We start from the raw sequence: 22,807 nt of genomic DNA on the forward strand, positions 1-22,807 counted from the left end.
TCTTTCGGGAGGCTAAGTTCGGCTCAAACTCTCTAATTTTGTTTTTTTTTTATTTTATTTTTTTCATTTTCACCGGAGTGGTATTAACCACCGCAAGAGAACGCCGCCAGGTTTACAGTTGTATGGCTTATTGTGTATATATCCTATAAAACCCAAAACCATATGGAGAATTCTGCTTTCTTGGCTTTTTGTGCGTGTGTACCAGGAAGTAGTAAAATGTTTTGAGGTGCTATTAAGTCTTTAAGTTACAAAATCGAGATTCCACCTTAAAAATTTTCCATACTGTACGTTGTTATAGAGCCTGGGGGGCTGAGTGCCTGCCAAATATCTATCAGAGAGTGATTTATGATATATGATACGCTCCCCAGCCCAAGTGGAGACTGTGTCGTTGAAACATGAGAAAGGGGAGGCCCTGCTCTCTCTCGAAACCATGATGACTGGTTTCTGTTTGGCTTTTCTGAGAGCACACGCAGTATAAAACGTGCCGCGTTTTATGGCACCAAAACTGATGCAAGAAACAAAACACAATCCGGCTAAAGAAAACCCTTCATTTCTCTTTGCCTTTTGTGAGGGGTTGTTTTCACCTCTAATGACTGCTGTTTTGTCCTCCATCCTCCCCCCACCCCTCCCCTGTTGCCGCTCATCTACCCAGCTCTGGAGGAAATACAATGGTGCTGTGCTGGCAATTGAAATCTTTAAAAATGAAATCTTAACTCCATGCTCTAAATGTTTCATGCACTTTCCAGTCTACTCTAAGAATATATTGTGATTTCGGGTGTTTTCTGCTCTGCAAATGTTTCCGTTGCAGCTGTGAAGAAGTACAGCTCCCATATGGCTCTCAGGGCACTTTTCAGTTTGCTTAGATAAAGCAATATGGACCCCCCCCCCCAACAAAAAAATTAAAAAGGCAATCATTTTTTCCTCCCTACCAAGATCCTTTCGGCCTCTAACTTGATATTTCAATTAACTGCAATTTAATGGACAGTGTCATTTGCTCTCAAAAATACTGTCCGGGGTGATATTGCTACAGGTTATTTAAGTAGCCTGTTAGTGAGTGCTGAGATTTTTGTTGATATTGATGTGTATCACTTGTTTTCTAACTATTAAAGGAAGCTACAGCCACCGGAGAAATTTTGGAAAACACGGAGGAGTGCATTCAAGACAATGTGCAGAGTGTACTTGGATTTCCAAGTTTTCTTACATCAGTATTATTTTTCAGTGTCTACTGGATTCTTTGAAAACATGATTTCTGGTGGCTCCATAATTTATGACAATATCTTGATATATATAACTACTTCCTTATTATAGAATATTCAGGGCATTTCCATTTTTAATGGAACTGTCATTATAAATAGCAATGTGATAAATAAGTGCATATGGAACTTCGGCCGTATTTCTGTTTGCTTCGTTAGGACAGATATTTGGCATTACTAGGTCAAAAACTACGAACCTATTTTAACAATCTTGCTACATGTTTGCACAGGGGTTTGGAAAGTCTACACAGTATTTTACTATCATTGCTCTTGGCTGAGTTTTTATCAATCTCATCCTTACATTATTCAGTACTCTGGTGGTTGGTGGTTATTTTTAAAATCTTTGTTCAAATATATAAAATGCTAAAATTAATGTTAATCAGCATCATTTTAATCATTGAACCAACATATATTTTTCTCTTGTATGGAGTCCACTAATTTTGAGCTTTTCATGACTTGGTTTAGTAAGCTTTCCCCCAAAGCACATTTGGTATACGAGACATTTCTTTCGAAACCTCTCAGACTACCCCTGTTGCTGTAACAACCTAGGAATTAACTTTCTATTAGAGGAACTGAGGACTGTATGGAAATCTGTCCAGAACTTGAACAAGTGGTACCAACACAGAGGAGATCTTAAACCTCCCAAGTTGGTATAACTCAGAATCTACCCAGTATGCTCAGCACAAACTGGTCTCTCCTGAAAGTCTTGCATTTGTGGTAGCGTTCCTCCACAAGTGTGTGTTAATGGTCCAGAGAGACTGGGGCATACTGCTTTTTGTTCTGGATTCTGCTCATGAACTTGTAACCTATTTGATAAACAATTCTTGAACTTAGGAGGCTTTAGATAATGCATTTTTGGATCATCTTTACTTTTTTAAAAAAAGGTTTTATTTATTTATTTGAGAGACAGAGAGTGAGAAAATGAGCAGGGTGAGGGGCAGAGGGAGAGGGAGAAGCAGACTCCCCAATGAGCAGGGAGCCTGATGTGGGGCTCCATCCCAGGACCTTGAGATCATGACCTGAGCCAAAGGCAGATGCTTAACCGACTGAGCCAGGCACCTCTCATCTTAAAGTCTTGTGTCAAAACTGAAGACCTTTGGGATTTTCTTTACTGTACCAGGATTATTGCCAGGTCATCCTTAATACTTGGTTGAGAGGCTGAAAGTAGTAGTTGGAGCCTTTCCTGGGAATGCCTCTCAAATTCCCCTTTGCTCTTCTATCCTCTAGGTCACCATTTATTGAGCACCTATTACATGTCAGGTACCTTTCACACCTGGTTTCATTTAAGCTTCACTACCATCCAATGGAATTTTGTAGAATGACTGATTTTCACAGGCAAAAATAACCTCAGAGAGATTAGGTCAACTCCCCACAGATAAAAAGGTTAGAAGTGGTAGCTGGTAAATGCAGAGGTTCAAATTCCTGTTTAGTAATTATATAGAAGCTGTAGGAATAGACATGTCAAGGCTCTCAGGTAAACTACTTACTGAGTGACTCAGGAAGACGATTGGGTGATCTTTCATTATAAGCATGCAGGAAAACTGTTCCCTGGCTCCCTGAAGAACATATATCACAGTGTTTTAAAGTCATTTTTCAAACTTAATTGCTTCATATGTAATCATTAGAGTCTCAAACATAACATTTCTTCGAGTGTCTACAAACTCTGGGAGGATTGCAGAAATTTACGCAGTGACCTGGGGCTATTGAATTTATCCCACAGCTTTGATTGAACACCTTGAATTTCTACGCACATGCGTCTTCCAAATCCCTTTGCTTTGCCGCTTCGTAGCAAGGCATTTACCTTCTAAGCAGTGCCCATAAAAACAGGGGTTTGATCATTTATGGAAGCTGACCATGGAGTATGCTCAAGGTGCTCCAAGGACATGCGTTTGGTGTCCACACTCGGGAAACCTACATTTCAACTTCCCAGGGGCTCAGGATTTTAAGGAACAGGCTTCCTCACCTCTTCAGTTTCTGCAAGCTGAGATAACCTGTTGCTATTTTTGAATGTAAATAGACTGTATTAGGCATTAAAAGAACTGCCCAAGGGTTTTCCCCCCTTTCCCATTTTGGTGTTTGGATTGGCAGCGGAAGTCTTGAGCTTTGAGACTTGGAAGGCAGTGCCTGCAAACAAACATCCTGTGGACAAAATTGTCTGCCCGGCACTCGGTGTTCCAGGATGATTGACAGGAAGCAGGGTGTGCGGGGAGGAGGGAGGAGGGACACTGAGCTTGGTGGCTTCCAGTTCCCCGCAAACAATAGCCAGGCTCCCAGGGAACGTCACACATTCCTTTTCCCATCTGCTGGCGTGGATGTTTGAGTGTCGGTTGTGGTGAGGGCTAGGGAGGATGTGGGCTGGGCAGGAGGTGAAAGGAACCTAGTCCTCAACCCAGCAATTACAAACAGAGAACTGAAACCTTTTGATAATGTTCCCATTTGAGGAAGAGAAACATGCAGATAGGCAGAGATCGGGGATGACGGCTGGATTCAGACAGTGGCAGAAGAGTCATCCACAGCCATTATGACCTAGTAGCTGACATTGGTCCCTGGGGTGGGGGCGATGGGGGACCAGGGTGAGGCTGGTGCTGCTGACTAGACCGAGACTGGGGGGGGAGTTCAAGGAAGTGAAATGAAACTTACAAGGAAGAGAAAACAGTGTTTTAAAGCCCAGCTATGGGCTGGGATTGGGCATAGTGTTTTGCTTTTGGTCTTATTGTGGGCCTTTATATTGAAGTAGGTATTATATTACTTGTTTCAGATGCTGATATTGAGGCTCCAAGAGGTTAAATAACCTTGTTCAACATGACAAAGGCAGACCATGGAACAATTGGTATATATTTTTTAAATCTTATTTATTCATTTGAGCGCATGTGCAAGGGAGCACACAAGCAGGGGAGAGAGAGAAGCAGGTTCCCCACCGAGCAGGGAGCCTAATATGGGACTTGATCCCAGGACCCTGGGATCATGAACTGAGCTGAAGGCAGATTCATAACTGTCTGAGCCACCAGGTACCCGGAATAACAGGTATTAAAGCGCCTGTCCTTTGGATCCCCAACCCTGCGGGGTCCTTCATCGTGTTTCCTCCCTAAACCTGCCCAGGTCCTGCTGTCTTCTTTCTCTGCTTCTTCCCTGGGGGATCATGAAGAGAATTTATCTCTCTAGCTCAGGGTCCTACAGCGTCCGGGGTTATGCCTCCCTTCCCAGTACCCCCAAACCTTTCCTGGCTGTCTGGCTCATCAGCTTTTCCTATCTCCAGGTCTCTCCTTGTTGTTGCCTCTGCTACCCTGACTTTCTCGTCCCACCACCCAGTCTTCAAAGCCCAGAACAAATGCCAGAGACTTCTAAGAGCTCATGTGTCCTGGCTTCCCTCACTCCCCAGCTCGGACCTCACCTTTCCAACACCTTAGTCTCACAGCAACTTGTGTCTACCTTTGTTATAATCAGCGCATGTCATTTCAAAGCTGCATATCCCTGGTTCTTACAAATCCATGTGTAACACGCACAATAAATTTAAATTCAGTCTTGGCTTTTGATAGCTTGATGATGCCCCACTTAGGTAAATATTAGGCTTTAATCCTCCGTTCTAGATCTATTTTTAAGAATCACCAAGAATAGGTGTTTGTTTTTAGCCAGTAGTTTTTAGCCAGGGATTTCATGAACTGATGTAAGAAGAAAGAATACATATTAAAGGAGCCAGTTGGGAAGGAAGGGAGTTTTGGCCATCTCTTTCTTTCTTTCTTTCTTTCTTTCTTTCTTTCTCCTTTCTTTCTTTCTTTCTTTCTTTCTTTCTTTCTTTCTTTCTTTCTTTCTTTCTCCTTTCTTTCTTTCTTTCTTTCTTTCTTTCTTTCTTTCTTTCTTTCTTTCTTTCTTTCTTCTTCTTTCTTTCTTTCTTTCTTTCTTTCTTTCTTTCTTTCTTTCTTTCTTTTTTCTTTCTTTCTTTCCTTTCTCTTTCTTTCTTCTCTCCTTCTTTCTTCCATAAAGATTTATTGAGTATCATTTAAGTGTTTGGTTGTTGGGATGGACACTGAGGATACAGTGTTCCTATGGAGCTATGACCCACTGAGGAACACAAACATTACAAATACAACATACAGAATATACAATCTTGAATGATGATAAACGCCATGAATAAAAGTTTAGGGGGCTATTCCTTGGGTGGACCTGAGCTGGTCAGGGGAACTAATGGGTAGTACTGGCAGTCAAAAGTGCACTTTCAGAGAAAGGAGTTCAATCAATCTGAAAGAGTTCCTGAGGTCAGGTGGCCAGGGGGCCTCTTAAGGGAAGATGTATGGCTGTTGTTCATAGGAGGCAAGGGGTGAAGGGAATTCCTCTTCCACCAGGGGGTAGATGGATGGCAGTCTCATAAGACAGTGCTTGATTTTGTGGACTTTGCTCACATGCTAGAATCTCAGAAAGGCCAAACGATTAAACACAGAAAGGTGCACAGTTCATATTCTTGCATACTCAGAACAGTAGAGCTTTGAAGACTGATGATGAAATTCATGTTTTTTTTTAAGTTGCATTTACCTGGAAATTCCCCATGTCTATACAAAGAAGATGGCCCTCATGATACATACATACCTGAAAACACATGCATATGCACATATACATATAGACACTCACACACCCCACACACCATTTTCTTCGCACTGAACTTGTCCCCTTAACTCCGTAGAAGACTACTTGTTCTTTGTTTTAGGTGTTTCTTGGGATGCTGAGGTTTGAGGGTCAATGGACGGTGGCAGGCGTGGTGGAGGAGGCAGTGAAGCTGGCAAAATAGGTCACCCAGACCCAGCCCATGAATCAGAATACTTTGGGCTAATTCACAAAAGATTTCATGGACTGTTGTCCTGCACATGAACATCCCATCTGGGGCCCGGTGTCCCTTGGCTGTGTGTGTGGGCCTTGCAAGTAACTTGTGATTTGGACAGATCCAGTGAAGAGAGTGCCAGAGGCAGACACTGGAGCACAGATGACGTCCCTCAAGACACTAAAAGCCAACATGCTCTTTATCTGCAGACTTTAGGGAGTCACGGAGATACGATTCAACCACACATTTATACGCAACGTGAAACCTTTATGAGGCATAGGCTGTTTGCCAGATGTCTGTTCCCTTTCCTTCTCCTCCCTCCCTCCCTCTTTCTCTCTTTCTCTCCCTCCTTCCTTCCTTCTTTCTTTCCTTCCTTCCTTCCTTCCTTCCTTCCTTCCTTCCTTCCTTCCCTTTCTTCTTTTGAAGTGCAATTTTGGAGAAGCTCAGGGATGGAATTGAGGAAGCCATATTGTATTGTTTTAATTTCAAAATGGTTATGATACATGTAGATTTTTACAGTTTATTTATTTTAAAGATTTTACTTTGTCATGAGACACACACAGAGAGAGGCAGTGACACAGGCAGAGGGAGAAGCAGGCTTCCTGTGAGGAACCTGATGCAGGACTCGATCCTGGGACCCTGGGGTCACGACCTGAGCCGAAGGCAGATGTTCAACTACTGAGCTACCCATGTGCCCCTAGATTTGTACAAGTTTATATTCTCACTATTTCTGTTCAGAGAAGAAAGTCAAAATTCTCTACCTTGGCATTCAAAACTTCATATACCTGGTTCTTAACTCTGCTCCCAGCCTTATCTACTCTGACTCCCTGCCCCAGGCATCCTAGTCTCCCCATTGTTCTTGAATAATCTTGCTCCCTTTGTTCTCCTCTTACCAGAGCTGACCAACCCCCTTCTCACACACACTGGCAGTTGTTCACCCACCTCTCCTCTGTGTCCTATGAGACCGCACCCAAGTCCTCCCCACCTCCACCTTGAATGATCTCCCTCTTCCCTGAACTCACAGTACTTTTAGCTTATTTGGCAATTAGTCCTGCGTGGGTTTGTGAAAAAGTTTGATTTGTTGGATGATATTCTTGTGTAACTCACATTATCATTTTATTTTTCTACTCTGTATTTTCTACCACATCTAACCTCCAAAAGAGCCTGAAAATTGGTCTTTCATATTTTGTTTACTCCAACTGTTTGAACCCCTGCATTATCTAAGCAAATAATCTCTTTAATAAATTATTTGTTTTTTGAAAATATCATTTTAATTATGCAGTCTACCAGATGAGGGGTTATGGAGAAGTGAGTCGATATATATTAAGACACTAGATACTAGGCACAGGGCTCAAAATTTCATTATACACTTTTATGTAATCCTTTCTCAAATCTGGTGTATCCATTATGTTTGATATTAGTTTTACAGATAAAGATATTTCACTTAGAAGTTTTGAGCTTTTGCTTGGGATCACACAGAGTGAATGTTAGAGCTTGCTTATCTTTTTATCCCCCCACAACCCCGTGTTCACTGAGTGCCTCCATGAGCCAGGCAGTAGTGTAATGACGAGCGAAAACCTGCCCAGTTCCTGTTTTCAGGGTACTTCAGGAAGTGGAAAAATACACACAAACCACACAATGACTTAAATAAATGTAAAAGTGCAACTCGGTAAAATGCTAGGATAGAGAGATCCCTGTTAGAGGGAAAATGAATGATAGAATGTTTAACCAGCTCAGAGAAGGAAAGGAAGATTTTTTTGTTGAAATGATACCTGGACTGAATGTGTAGGATGAGTAAGAGACAAAATGGAGAGGGAAGAAAGAATATATCCCAAGAGGCGCCTGCAAGTGCAAAGGCCTTGTGGCAGACAGAGGTACGAGGTATGTCAAGTAAAAAAGATGGGGAGATTCCAGTGTGACTGGAGTAGCTGTATATGTGTGTGTATGGGTTGGGGGGAGGGTGGAAGAAGAGGAAGAGATAGATAGAGAGAGAGAGAGACAGAGAGACAGAGGAGGAAAGAGAAAGAGAAAGAGAAGAGACAGATGAGATGTGAAGCTAGAAATACATGTCTTTCTGCCTGTCTTTGTCTTTATCCTGAAAACAGTGCCTGCCTTCAGGACTTTCAGGCATGAGCCTGACATGGTTACTCTGGTTGCAATGTGGAAAGCAGGAGAAGAATATAAACCAGGCAGGAAACTACTTTAATAAGTCTGGTGATAGAGAAAACAGTTGGTCTAGCGCAGGGATGGCACTGAAGGTCAGTGGAGAACAGTGACGGGCTAAAGAGCTAGTTAGGTGGTCCAACCGAGAGGACTTGCTGATGGCTTGGACATGGGGATGAGGAAGAGGCAGGTGACACAGATGGTTCTAAAATTTCTGCCTACAAAGCTTGCTGGACGAGAGGGCCATTCTTTGCTCTGGGAACTTGGAAGATGATCAGGTTTAAGGGGGACATTTATAACAATGGCTTTGAATGTATTGTTAAGATATCATTTAGCTATGTAGGATGGGATGTTAATTTGCATAAATATGCCTGGGGTTTATTTATTTATTTATTTTAAAAAAGATTTTATTTATTTGTGTGTATGAGAGAGAACGGTGGCGGGGGCGGGATGGGCAGAGGGAGAGGAAAAAGCAGACCTCAGGCTGAGCACAGGGTCCTGAGATCATAACTTGAGCAGAAACCAAGAGTTGGATGTTCAACTGACTTAGCCGCCCAGGTGCCCCTGCCTTGGGGTGTAAATGAGAGGTCTGAGATAGAAAACCATGAGAATCTATGAATGGGTAGTTATGAAAGTCATGAGAATGGAGAGGGTGGTCCGGGGAGCCTTCTGAGTGATCTTAGATTGCAGGTTCTGTTGGAGCACTGACGGCATCACAAAAATGATACCCAGCCCCTGGCTGAGAGGGACTCTCAGTCGAATGGTCTATACTCTGATGTGTCAGATTCCAAGTCCACGGTTTTTCAGTGACATCATCCTTTGAGAAAGCAAAGGCTAAAGTGAGTGGGAGTCAGTGCTGTAATCCTTGACCTTTAAGGGTTTTTTTTTCAGCTTTGTTTTCTAAGACGTGGTTTCCTGCCACTGTTTTGGCACATTTGTTGTTGGATTGAGAAACAGTGGCGTGTATTATATTTGGCAATTATGCTCATTACCTTACAGTGTTTGTGTGAACTTAGGAGGTATAAACTTTTTACTTAGCAAACAGGAAAACAGGGGCCCAGGCAGAGTTAGGAGAGTTTTGAGTGAGATCACCAAAGGCCCGGAAATAAAGATTAGAATCCACTACATCTCAACTCCCTAAGCAATTTCCATGCCTCTGAAGAATGGTGTCCTAACATGCTGTGTTTTGATCCCCACCCCCCACACCATACAGGAGCAGGAAGAGAGACTAGAAAAGAAGCTAGCATTTCTGTCCCCAAAGGACTCCTGACCTGTCCCATGTGCTGGAGACTAGATTCTAATTGTCAAGGTTATTATTAGTACTGGAATCATCAGTGTCAATCATCATATTTGCACACCAAAAAGAGTGAAGGAGAAAATGATAAACTGCTTCCATTCCAATAACACATAGTTTATGGTAAGAGCAATAAACCACAATAGGACTGGTTTTGGAGAAATTAAAAAGATACATTTTAAAAAGCAAATAGTGACTTAAAGAAACTTTGAGGAATAGTAACTCTCCAAAACCATTGTATTCAAGGGAGAGGTGAATTTTAAACTCGATTGATTTAAAATAAATGGCATTTCCATTTGGCAAAAGATTCCAACAGTGGGGAAGGGTATACAGCGCAAAGGCTTCCATTACAGCACTGTTTACCAGAGCCCAATTCTCTTCCTCTAATGTAACAGTCATTACTGTGTTTTTAGTTATTTCTTCAGAGATATTCTATGACTATCTACTTTTTTTTATACAAATAGAAGTTTGTGATGCCTAGTGCTTTGGGATTTGCTTTTTCCTTAGACTATGTGTATGCATACATCTACCTTGTTCTCTTTTTGGCTACAGAATATTCCATTATAATTGTCCTCAAACTTATTGAACCAGTCTCCTACCAGTGGATATTTAGATTGTTTCTTGTCTTTGGCTGTTAAAACAATGTTGAAAGGAAAATATATTCTCATATATTCTTCTTGATACATATGTGACTATCTGTGTAGGAGAAATTCCTAGATGTACAACTGATGAATCAAAGACTGTGTATTTATAATTTTGAGGGGTATTAGAAATAGCCTTTGATTTACTTATTTATTTTTAAGATTTTATTTATTTATTCATGAGAGACACACAGAGAGATAGGCAGTGACATAGGCAGAGTGAGGAGCAGGCTCCACGCAAGGGAGCCTGATATGGGACTTGATCCCAGGACCCCGGGATCACATCCTGAGCCAAAGGCAGACACCCAACCACTGAGCCACCCAGGTGTCCCAGAAATAGCCTTTTAAAGATGAACTAGTTATTGCTCTTTCAAGAAATGCATGAGAATGCTTGTTTTCCCCAGCCACTTGTCACATTATCAAACATTTTATTTTACTAAAATGCAAAATGTTTTTTAAAGGTTTTATTTATTTATTCATGAAAGGCACAGGCAGAAGGAGAAGCAGGCTTCTTGCCAGGAGCCTGATATGGGACTCCATCCTAGGACTCCATCCCAGGACTGCAAGATCATGCCTTAATCCCAAGGCAGACGCTCAACCACTGAGCCACCCCCAGCTGTCCTGTTAAATGTTTTTTTAAAGATATTGAAGTTATCTGAGTTGTTCCAAAGTCTTCCTCAGGAATCAAGAGACTTCTAGATTCTGCTCTTTGAGCTACTCAGAGAGATTTAAGAATTCCTCAGTGCTCCCTGTAGCAAATGACCCAACATTCATGAGACAATGAAGAGAGAGAAAGTTAACATTTATTCTGTGTCAAACTGTGTTATCCATTTTGTTTTATTCATTCAGTTAATATATATTGAATACGTACGTACTCTGGGCTCTTGCTCTTCATGCTTGAGATTTATTAGAAACAATGCAGACCTAGACTCTTGACCTCTGGGAACTTACTTTTTTCACAGGAGAATATGGCCATAAGAAAAATTTGATAAATGCCTAAGTTAAAAGGGGTAAGTATCAAAAACAAAAAAAGTAGAACAAGGTAATTCAGATTAGGAGTATAGAGGGCAGATAAATTTAATAGATTAGATAGGACAGTCAGGGAGGGCCTCATGGAGAAGGTGATGTTTGATGTTTGAGGAAGTTAGCTCAGTATTGTTGAGGGAAGAGCTTTCCGACCACACAGTCTATGAGTAGAATAAGGGCCAAAGATGGGAGTGTACCTGGGGACTTCCAGTGTGGCTGCAGGCAGCAGGTGAGGCAAGAGGGCCATGCAGGTGATGTGGAGCCTTGCCAGTCATTCCCTGAAGGTGAAATGGGGATAGCATTGCAAGATGTTGAGCAAAGGAGGGTCATGGGTGATCTATGTTTTCAAAAGTGTGACTCTGAATGGTGTGTTGAAATAGACAGGAGGGGAGAGCAGAAGTAGGGAAGGCTTGTTCGGAGGCTGTTGTAGTAATCCAGGAGAGAGATCGTGACAGCTTAGGTGGTAGTGAGACAGTAAAGAGGGGAATGTGAGAAGTGGTCAGATTCTGGGTGTGATGTGCTAATAAGGCTGACAGGATTTCCTGATAGGCTAGGGCACCAGCTGTCAGAGTAAAAGAAGAGTTAAAAATGGACTCCAGGAGTTTCTACATGAGTTCCCATCAGCCGATATGGTGAAGCTCAAGGATACAGTGCAATCTGGGGAGAAGACTAGAAGGTCACTTTGAATCACGTTGAGTTTGAAATATCTATTAGATATCTAAGCAGTTTATCAAGGAAGATAAGTAGATGAGTCTGTAGTTGTGTTTGTGTGTGTGTGTGTGTGTGTGAGAGAGAGAGAGAGAGAGAGAGACAGACAGAGAGACAGAAAGAGATACTGAGGTTGATATGGGATAGAGGAAAAGCAAGAGAATTGCATATTGTATGTCATTTAATATGCATAGTAACAAACAATGCTATATTCAGTTAACAAATGGGGAGAAAAACTCACAGTAACTTACTCTGGATTATCTGAATCCAAAGGGCACCATCTGCCACAGGGTTACCTGCTATCCATTCTTCTGCCACGCGGCCCCGGTGTGCCAGGGTTTGCCAAGGCTCCTTGCCATAAAGAAGTTGAGATCTGTTGCTTATACCTGGAGACACATAGCTGCTGGCGAGAACGCTGACAGAGTGTATGCTGTGGATATGACGCTCCGAGGTCTGTGGGCCCCACGTGTAGAAGGCAAATTTTGAGGCACAACCAGTTTTTCTTGGGCTAGCCTATTTTTGCCAATATCTAGTGTTTCTCCTCCAACTGTGCTCTTTTGAGCCTCACTAATGTCATAAAGGGGGATTCTCCATTTATTTTGGTACCTCAAAATCCTTTACCACTTCAGCGTTCACATTATGGTTATTCCATAGAGAAACTTAGATGCCCCTGACATCCAGGTGTGGGAAGCTTTTGTTTTCCAGCAGCAGATCATTATAACCCCGAAGACCTATGTGAAGGAGGAATCATGTCCTTAAAATGACACGTGGTTATCAATAAAGTTCCCCTGTTTTCTAAAGTGACTCAGGAGCACATGTCTTGTATACTTATTTTGGTGTTTAGAGCTCTCTTACTGGCTTTTTTCTATTTATCTTTCTTAAATTAAGTTTTGACAGATTATTGAAAAAACTCTATAGTGGGTCCAGGCTCTGAAGTCATGTAGCTCCACATAGTCTTTCCTCTCTGGCTGGGGCCAGTTGTTAAGTGTGTTTTCTCAAATGTTAAAATGGAGGTAACAGTAGGATCTGCCTCAAAGAGCTGAGAGGAAGATTATGAAAATAAAAGCAAATTCTTAGCACTGTTCCTTGCACGGAGCACCAATCAAGAAATAGTTATTCACTGTGAAAGTCCCTCAAAAAATTAAGAATAGAAATAACCATATGAGCCAGCAATCCCACTTTTGCGTATTCATTCAAAGACTAAAAATCAGAATCTTGAAGAGATATTAGCACTCCCATGTTTGCAGCACTATTGACAGCAGCTAAGATGTGGAAATAACCCAAACGTCCACGATGGATGAATGGATAAGGGTGGTATAGTCATACAATGAAATACAATTCCGCTTTAAACAAGAAGGAAATTCTTTACAGTGTGGCAACATGAATGGAGTATGAGGACATTTTGCTAAGTGACATTAGCAAGACAAAGAAAAACAAATATTCCATAATTCCACTTATATGAGGTACCAAAACCGTCGAATTCATAGAAGTAAAGAGTGGAATGGTGGTCACCAAGGGCTAGGTGGGAGGGGGATTAGGAAGTTATTAATCAATGGGAATAGAGTTTCAGTTGAGTAAAATGAATAAGGCCTAGAATTCTGCTGTATGGTATTGTACTGAGAGTCAACGATACTGTCCTGTATATTTAACTTTTGTCAGGAGGGTAGATCTCATGTTAAGTGTTCTTACAATACAAAAAGAAAATAATTACTATTAGTAGTATTAAGCTAATGTGTATAATGACATATAGAAACCATTCACATAATAAAGGTGATATTTGCCAAAATCTTGTATTTAAAACGAATGATTTTAATATCGTATAGAACAGTATCTTGTAAATATTTTTAGCAGCAGTGCTTTTTTCAAATGACATTTTCAAACCGTTCCAATTTGTAAAATAAGTAAAATAATATTCCAAATGCCATTACAATTAAAAGCATTTGATAAATTTAAATACACATCAATTATTAAAAAGTCAATTGACAAACAGAGTGTACTTATTTTGATGGACATAAATACTTAAATCAGTGCCAGTCCTGTACCTTTTTCAGCCTCCTGTTTGCATCTACATCTTATTTTTAGTTGGCGTTATGAAGGAAATCTTGATCCACACATGTAAATAATTTCAGATTATAACTTATAAAACTCACCTTGCATTCCCAAGATATGTTTCAAGTATTCTGAATTACAAGACTGAAAGAAGAGCAATAGGAAAGTTTTGTTTTGAAGGTGAATAGTGAATTTGAGCAGAGGACCTGCTCACATTTCTTGTCAATCTAAACCAATTCAGGTCTTTTGGAAAACTCTAATACCATTTAAATATTGTATAAGGTTTTCTATATAATCAGGAGTGCAAAATATGTAATTTTGTTTTTTTCTAATTGGACTTATTTTTGTATTTCAAGCCTCCTGTTACTCCAGGAGACTTTATGCAAATTTCAAGTAATGCAAAGTCTTCTCTCCTCCTACGGGGTTGTGTTTGTATCTCTTGATGCTTAAATAGTGCCCAGGCAGAGTGGGGAGAAGAACAACTGGTTCCCCATCATCAATCATTCCCGCTGGTTTCCCTAACTGGTGTTTGGTTGCTCACCCAGGTCATTCACTTCCAGTCCATTCCTGACTGTATGGCTGCTCTAGGCTCAGCTCCCGAGTCTTCTCAGCCTCTTTCCTTCCCTTTGCTCCCTCTCTCTTCTGTCCTGTGGTTGTGTTTTTCTGTGGCCTATGGGAAGCATTTTGTTGAAGTAACCACTTCAACATAATTTCAATGCTCTTCTGCTAGATTATTTGTAGCTTACCTTCCTGGTTCCATTTGCCCTGGATGCTACAGACAGTTGGGTCTTTCTGCAATCTGGGTTTCAATCAGAAGGACAAGTGTCACTGCTATCTGGGCTTTAAACCTGTCTGGGGACTTCTATGTACCTATCCTCTTCCAAGGTTTAGTTTGGGGTTTGCTGCAGGGCTTGTAGGTACTCGTACCAGTGTGGAACTTGCAACTGCACCTCCGACAGTCCTTTACCTTCCCAAGACTGACTTTTTTTTTTTTTTAATGTGAGCATACCTTGGACAGTTAAGTGATTTCTATCAGAGTGTACTTCTTTGTATGCATAGATATGCCAAAGAATTTAGAACAAGGATATGCGCAAAGACAGAAGGAGAAATATTATCTCAAAGTCTAGAAAAAAAAATTGGCAGTCACATGTTTATGACATATGTTCTTGGTCTTCAAGGGGTTAACATTTGTGGAGTGATTTACAAAATGGAACTCTTGCCCCAGTCCCAAATACCTGCCTCTCCTCCTTTGTTTCCAATACAGAATTGTCACCACCATTTTTCCAGTTGTTCAGATAAAAAAATCTAGGTTTTATCCTTTACTTTCTCTTTGCCCCTCATTTTAAAAAATACACTTTTTTAAAAGAACAGTTTTAGGTTCACAGCAAAATTTAGAAGAAGGTACATTTCCCTTATACCCACTGTCTCCCCATTATTAACACTCCCCCTCCCAAGAGTGGTATATTTGTTACAATTGATCTACACTAAATCATCATCATAAATCAGATCCCATAGTTTCCCTTAGGGTCCATAGAATGTTGTACACTCTGGGAGTTTCGATAAATTTCTCATGACATGTAGCCACTAGTATAGTATCATTCAGAGTAATTTCATTGCCCTAAAAATCCTCTGTGTTCTGCCAATTCATTCCTTCCTTCACACTAACCCCTGACAACCACTGATTTTTTTTTTTTACTGTATCCGTAGTTTTGACTTTTTTAGAATGTCATTTTGTTGGAATTTTATATATAGTATGTAGTCTCTTCAGAGTGACTCTTTCACTTAATAACATGCATTTAGGGTTCCTCCATGTTTTTTCATGGCTTAGATCATTTCTCTTTAGTGCTGAATAATATTCCATTCTCTGCCTCTTCCACAGTTCATGTCTCCACTTACCGACTGAGCAACATCTTGGTTGCTTCCAAGTTTTGGTACTTGTGAATGAAGCTGGTACAAATATTTGTGTCCCAGTTTTTGTGTGGATAAAAGTTTCAATCCCTTTGGGTAAATACCAAGGAGCACAATTGCTGGACCATACTAAGAGTACACTTAGTTTTGTAAGAAACCACCGAACTGTCTTCCAAAGTGGCTGAGCTATTTTGTGTTTTCACCAGCCATGAATTAGAGTTCCTATAGCTCCATATCTTCCGCAGCAGTTGGGATTGTCAGTGTTCTGGATTTTGGCCATCCTACAGGTATATAATGATAGCCCACCATTGTTTTAGTTTGCATTTTCCTGATGACTGTGATGTGGAGCATCTTTTCATGTGCTTATTTTGCCGTCTGTAGTTTTTCTTTGCTGTAGGGTCTGTAAGGCCTTTGAAGCATTTTTTAATCTGGTGGTTTGTTTACTTATTTTTGAATTTTAAGAGTCCTTTGTATTGCATAACAGTCCTTTATTCGATATGTCTTTTGCAAATGTTTTTTGTTCCTAGTCTCATTCTCTTGACAGTGTCTCCCACAGCAGAAATTTTTAATTTTAAATGAAGTCCAGTTTATTGGGTCTTTGTTTCATGGATTGTGCCATTTTAGTTTTTTTTTTAAATTGAAGTATAATTTATGTACCATGTTACATTAGTTTCAGGTGTACAATGTAGTGATTTATTAAGTTTATACGTTATGCTATGTTCACCACAAACATAGCTACCATGTGTTAACATACAATGCTATTATAATACTTTTATATCTATGACATTAATTTTATAACTAGAAGCCTGTATTTCCCACTTCCCTTCATCCATTCTTCCCATCCCCCAACTTACCTCCCCTCTGGCAATCATTAGTTTGTTTCTATATTTATGAATTTCTTTCTCCTCTTGTTGTTTGCTTGTTTATTCATTTTTGTTGTTGTTGTTCAGATTCTACATATAAGTGAGATCGCATGGCATTTGTCCTTCTCTGACTTATTTCACTTAGCATAACGCATTTGGTTTCTATCCATGTTGTTGCAAATGGCAAGATCTCATCCTTTTTAATGGCTAAATAGTATCTCATCACACACACACACACACACACACACACACACATCCCACATCTTTATGCATTCATCTGTCAATGGACACTTGGGTTGATTCCATATCTTAGCTATTGTTAATAATGTTGCAATAAACTTAGGAGTGCATATATTTTTTCAAATTAGTGTTTTTGTTTTCTTTAGGTAAATAACCTAGTAGTAGAATTACTGGATCATATGGTAATTCTATTTTTAAGTGGTTGAGGAACCTCCCTACTGTTTTCTATTGTGGCTACCCCAGCTTGCATTACCTTCAACAGTGCACAAGGATTTTCTTCACACACTTGTCAATACTTGTTATTTCTCATGTTTTTGATTTTACCATTATGTCAAGTGTGAGGTGATATTATGGTTTTGGTTTGTGTTTCCCTCATGATTAGTGATGCTGAGCATCTTTTCATGTATCTCTTGGCCATCTGTACATCTTTAGAAAAATGTTCAAGTCCTCTGCCCATTTTTGAATCAGATTATTTGGGTTTTTTGATGTTGAGTCATATAAGTTCTTTATATATTTTGGATATTAAGCCCTTATTGAATATATCATTTGAAAATGTCTTCTCCCATTTGGTGGATTGCCTTTTTGTTGATAGTTTCATTTGCTATGCAAAATCTTTTTATTTTGGTGTAGTCCCAATAATTTATTTTTGCTTTTATTTCCCTTGCTTAAGGAGATATATCTAGAAAAATGTTGCAAAGGCTTATGTCAAAGAAATTACTGCTTACATTTTCTTCTAGAAATTTTTTGGTTCAGGTCTCATATTTAGGTCTTTAATCCATTTGGGTGTATTTTTGTGTGTGGTATAAGAAAGTGGTCCAGTTTCATTCTTTTGCAGGTAGCTATACAGTTTCTCCAGCACCATTTATTGAAGAGACTGTCTTTTCCCCCCATTGTATATTCTTGTATCCTTTGTTATAAATTAACTGGCCATAAAAGCATGGATTTATTTCTGGGGTCTCTATTCTGTTCCATTGACCTTTGTGTCTATTTTTGTGCCATTTCCATACTATTTAGATTACTACAGCTTTGCAGTATATCTTGAAATCTGGGATTGTGATGGACCATGCCTTTTAAAAAATCATCGCCAAACTCAAGATCATCTAGATTTTCTCCTGTGTTATCTTCTGGGATGTTTATAGTTTAGTATATTATATTTAGATGTGTTATCAATTTTGAATTTTATGAAGGGCATAAGATCTGTGTTTTGATTCATTTTTTTGCATGTGGATGTCCATTTGTTTCAGCACCAGTTGTTGAAAGACTATCTTTTCTCTATTGTATTGCCTTTGATTTTTTGTCAAAGATCAGTGGCTTATGCTTATGACTTATTTACATCTATTTTGAGCTCTCTACTCTGTTCTATTGATCTATTTGTTCCTTCATCAATACTACACTGTCTTGATTATTGCAGTTTTATAGTAAATCTTAAAGTTGGGTAAGATCAGTCTCCCTACTTTGTTCTTTTTCAATATTGTGTTAGTTATGTTGGGTCTTTTGTCTCTTCATATAAACTTTGGAATTAGTCTGTTAATATGCACAAAGTAACTTGCTGCAATTTTTAAATGGACTTTATGGTATCTATATATCAAAGTGTGAAGAATTGACAGGTTGACAATATTGAGTCTTCCTATCTATAAACATGGAATATCTCTCCATTTATTTAGTTCTTTTATTTAGTTAAGAATTTTGATCAGTTTTGGTCAATGTTTTATAGTTTTCTCCTATAGCTATCATAGATATTTTATTAGATTTTTATCTAAGTATATATTTATTTTTAGTGCAAATGTAAATGATATTGTGATTTCAAAGTTCAAGTTCCACTTGTTCACTATTGGTATGTAAGAAAGCTGACTTTTGCATCTGTGTCCTATAACATTGCTATAATTATTTATTCCAGGAATCTTTTTTTGTTGATTTTTTCAGATTGTATATAAAGATGACCATGACATCTATAAATAAAGATAGTTTTATTTCTCCCTTCCCAATCTACACACCTTTTATTATATTTTCTTTTCTTATTGCATTATCTAGGACTTCCAGTACAATGTTGAAAAACATTGGTGAAAGGAAACAACTTTGCCTTGTCCTGATCTTATTGGGAAAGCTTTGAGTCTCTCATCAGTAAGTATAATGTTAATTAGCTGTAGGGTTTTTTGGGGGGTGGTTATTCTTTATCAAATTCAGGGAATTTCCCTCTATTTATAATTTACTGAGAATTCTCATCACAAATAGTTGTTAGATTTTTGTCAAATAATTTTTCTGCGTCTATTGATATGATTATGTGATACTCTTCTTTAGCCTGTTGATATGATGGACTATACCTTCAAATATTGGGTTATCCTTGTATATCTGGTATAAAAGCCCTTTACTCTTTGCATCCATTATGTGCAGTTTCACCTCCAGTACATTCCTTAAATCTAAGCAGTACCTGCTCTATCACTTTTCAGACTCTGCCCCACCATCATATCTCTCCTAGATGGGGATAACTTCTTAGTTGCTTTCCTAGTCTACTCTTGCTATGGACCCATATCCATTATTTGGAGAGTGAAAACAATCCTTTAAACATATAAATCAAATCACATCACTCCTCTGCTTAAACGCTTCAAAAGCTCACTATTACCAGAAGGATAAAATGCAATCTTTTCCTTACCATTCTTATGATACAGCTCCTGTCAACTTCCTTAATCTTTTTACCACTTTGACACTCAAATTTTAGATTTTTTTCTCTTTTTGTTTTTGGAGTAAAACAAGTTCTTCATTGTTTACAAGGTTATTTATGAATTGCAAAAATTTTCTATTTTTAAGAATTGATATTATCATATTTTTCCCTTCTAGTCTTCCATTGAATCTAGGCTGCTACAACCAGACAGGAAATGTGGGGACAATCTGTAGCAAAAATTCTGCAGTAAATAGTAACCGCTGCAGGTCTGTCAAAAATTGTGTCTGCTTTTTCACCATGATTTACCTCTATGGCTCTTTTTATTCTTTAAAGTTTTCAAACCTATCCTGAATTAAAGTCTCCACACATGGAATATTTTATTACCTGATCTTTGCATAGCTGGCCTCTTCTCAACATTCAGGTTCAAGTGCTATGTCCTCAAAGAGCCTTTTCTGAACACCCCATTGAAATAGTCATGCTCATGTCCTCACTGTTGTTGCATTATCTCTTTATCCTGCTTTTTTTTTCATACAAATATCTGTGCTACAGAATGTCTTGGGTAAGAGAGCAACAGAACAAGAGAAATGTATTTCTCATGGAATTTACATTCTAGTTAAGGAGACAGACAATGAACAGATACATACTAAATTCATAGTCTACCAGGCAGTAGTAAGTATTGTGGAGAAAAATAATGCAGAGAACAGAAATGCAAAGCACTGGGGTTGATGTGAAACATTTCAACTTTAAATTGTGTGATTAGAAAATAAAATAAAATAAAAATAAATTGTGTGGTTAGAGAAAGCCTCTCTCTCTCTCTCTCTCTCTCTCTCTCTCTCACACACACACACACACACACACACACACACACAAAAGACTTAAAGCAGATGAGAAAGAGACTTATTTTTCTGGGGAGGAACAAGAAAAGAAAACCTCAAGTGTAAAGGCGCTGAGGCAGCAGCCTACTGGTGTTTGAGTAACAGCAAGGGGACTTGCCTGGCTGGAGTGTAGTGAACAAGTGGGGGATAGTCATAGAGGATGAGTTCAGTAAGTCCTATACATCATCAAAGGGGCTTTGGCTTTACTCAAAATAAGATGAGACCCTTTTGGAAGATTTTGAGAGAAATAATCTCAGAGATGTGATCTGACTTACTTTTAGAGGGATCAATTTGAGTGCTGGGTTGAGAATAGATGGTCACAGGGAAAGGTCGGATGAAAGAAGACCAATTATGAAGCTGTTGCAGTGCTCTAAGTGAGAGATGCTGGTGACTAACATAGGGTGAGGGCAGTGGAGGTGATGTGAACTGGTCATGTGATGGTACATTTGCATGTGAAATGTGAGGGAAGAGATGAGTTAGGAAAGACACTAAGCCACTAGAAGGATGGATTGCACCTAATGAATTGTGGAACCTGCAGGTGGAACAAGTTTGGGGACAGTGTAGGAAAGACTATGACTTTGCACACGTTATGGTTAAGATCGATGTCAAGTAGGCAGCTGGATACATAAGTCTGGAGTTCAGCATAGATGTGTGCGTGTGCTGTGTGAATTTGAATATGCATATGGTTTTAAAATTGTCTTAGAATAATTTAAGAAATATATTTAAACATGAATTTGAATCATATTTTTGCTCAGAATTTCTGAGCTATAATTGCAGAACTTGCATGGAACTCAGTTTTAAAACTCAGCATACTGTTGATGTAAAAAGTACGATTTGATACAACTATCACGACCAATTTTTTTTTTTTGATGTGTGGTATGGCAAGAAGAAACTATAGAATTTAGCAATTCATACCCAAAAGCAGTTTATTTTAATGATATTTTTATTCCCTCCTGTTGGATCCATTTTTCAGAAAAATTTCTGGATGTTTCTCATATTGTTGAATATGTGATGCGAACCATCAATTGCTGACAGGTGCGCTTGATGGAACAAGTTCAATGGGACAGATCACTCATTCCTTTTTTAGGGTTTTATTGGCATGACCCAATGAAGGGATTTTGTGTGATGTGCAAGTCGCCATGATGTACTTTTTAAAAATAGTGTCACTGACACATATCCACTAAAATAAATTAACCTTCCTATCTTGACTGATTCACATTTTGGAAATGGCAACTTCACATGCCAGTGATGATATGAGCAGAAGAGCTGGGTGGGGGTGACAAAGCAAGAGTCCAGCAAGAAGATGGCAGCATAAGAGGTCTTTTAATAGAGCAGTTCAGAGGCAATGAGCATAAACCTAAATTTGTATCAGCCTAGGATATAATTCAAGCTCTGTGGCTTTATAGATGGGCAGGACCTAGCCTCTCCAAACTCAAGTTTTGAGAAATAAGATATACTAAGGGATAATTACAACTCTCTGGGGAGAGGAACTAATGAGCTAATGCTTGCAAAATACTTAGAATAGCACCTTGCACATAGCCCGATCTCGAGTGGTGGCTACTATTAACAATAACTCTTTTATTTCCATCTAAAGAGTTTGGTCTTTTGCAATATCTGAAGAATATAAGTGGAAAGACTCAATGGTCTCTCTCTCTCTATCTTTTACACGCAATTCTTTTTTTCCCCCATCTAATTCTTAAAAAACAGAACAAAACAAAAACAAAAAACCACACATTTAAACCACAGATTAATTTCCTCCAGAGCTTAGTTTCAGAATGTGATTTTTGTAAGTTGTGGGCTGGTGTCCTCAGATTCAGGGAAGGCTTCTTGTGGAAGTGAGCCCAAGGCGAGATGCAGGAACATGCCTTTGAGCAGAGGTGATTTCAGATTGTCATCTCTTAATTGGTGAGCAGGACTGTCACGCCAGCCTCAGATTTAGCTGGGACAGATAGTCCTAGTGAAAATGGGTCTCCAGATCATAAAATTTTATAGTTGAAACCTTTCCACTGCACACTTGAGCATTTGACACACACATAGTTCATCTTTCTTGGCTGTAATTTGGACTTATTAAGCATTTTTGTAACACTTGTCTTTTTTTTCTCAGTTGGCTGCTTTTCATTAGCGGTTCCTCACATCACTCTCTGTGAAAGGTGAATACAACAGTCCATATTTTATAGACAAGGAAATTGAGGTCCAACTAAGGCTAGTGTGGTTTGGCTGAGGACACCAGAAAATTAAACCCTGGAACTAGTAACTGAAGCCAGAGTGCCTCACTGTTGAGTCATGGTTGACTTTATCAAGGAGACCATTCTTCATAG

General features: G+C 39.3%; 1 long non-coding RNA gene across 7 annotated transcripts in view; it reads left to right on the forward strand.

Moving 5' to 3' along the window:
- The first annotated feature begins 7,685 nt into the window (after positions 1 to 7,685).
- LOC112921934 (uncharacterized) overlaps positions 7,686 to 22,807 on the forward strand; it is a 176,114-nt gene continuing 160,992 nt past the window's right edge. For 6 of the 7 annotated variants that reach the window (XR_011995561.1, XR_011995563.1, XR_003235344.2 and 3 more), the window contains exons 1-2: positions 7,697 to 7,944; positions 18,987 to 19,076. This is a non-coding gene — a long non-coding RNA (uncharacterized lncRNA). Of the gene's footprint in view, positions 7,945 to 18,986; positions 19,077 to 22,807 lie in introns of all 7 variants that reach the window. The other variant, XR_011995565.1, reaches the window with a different exon arrangement.

The sequence above is a fragment of the Vulpes vulpes genome, chromosome 12, assembly GCF_048418805.1.
Source record: "Vulpes vulpes isolate BD-2025 chromosome 12, VulVul3, whole genome shotgun sequence".
NCBI classification, from domain to species: Eukaryota; Metazoa; Chordata; class Mammalia; order Carnivora; family Canidae; genus Vulpes; species Vulpes vulpes.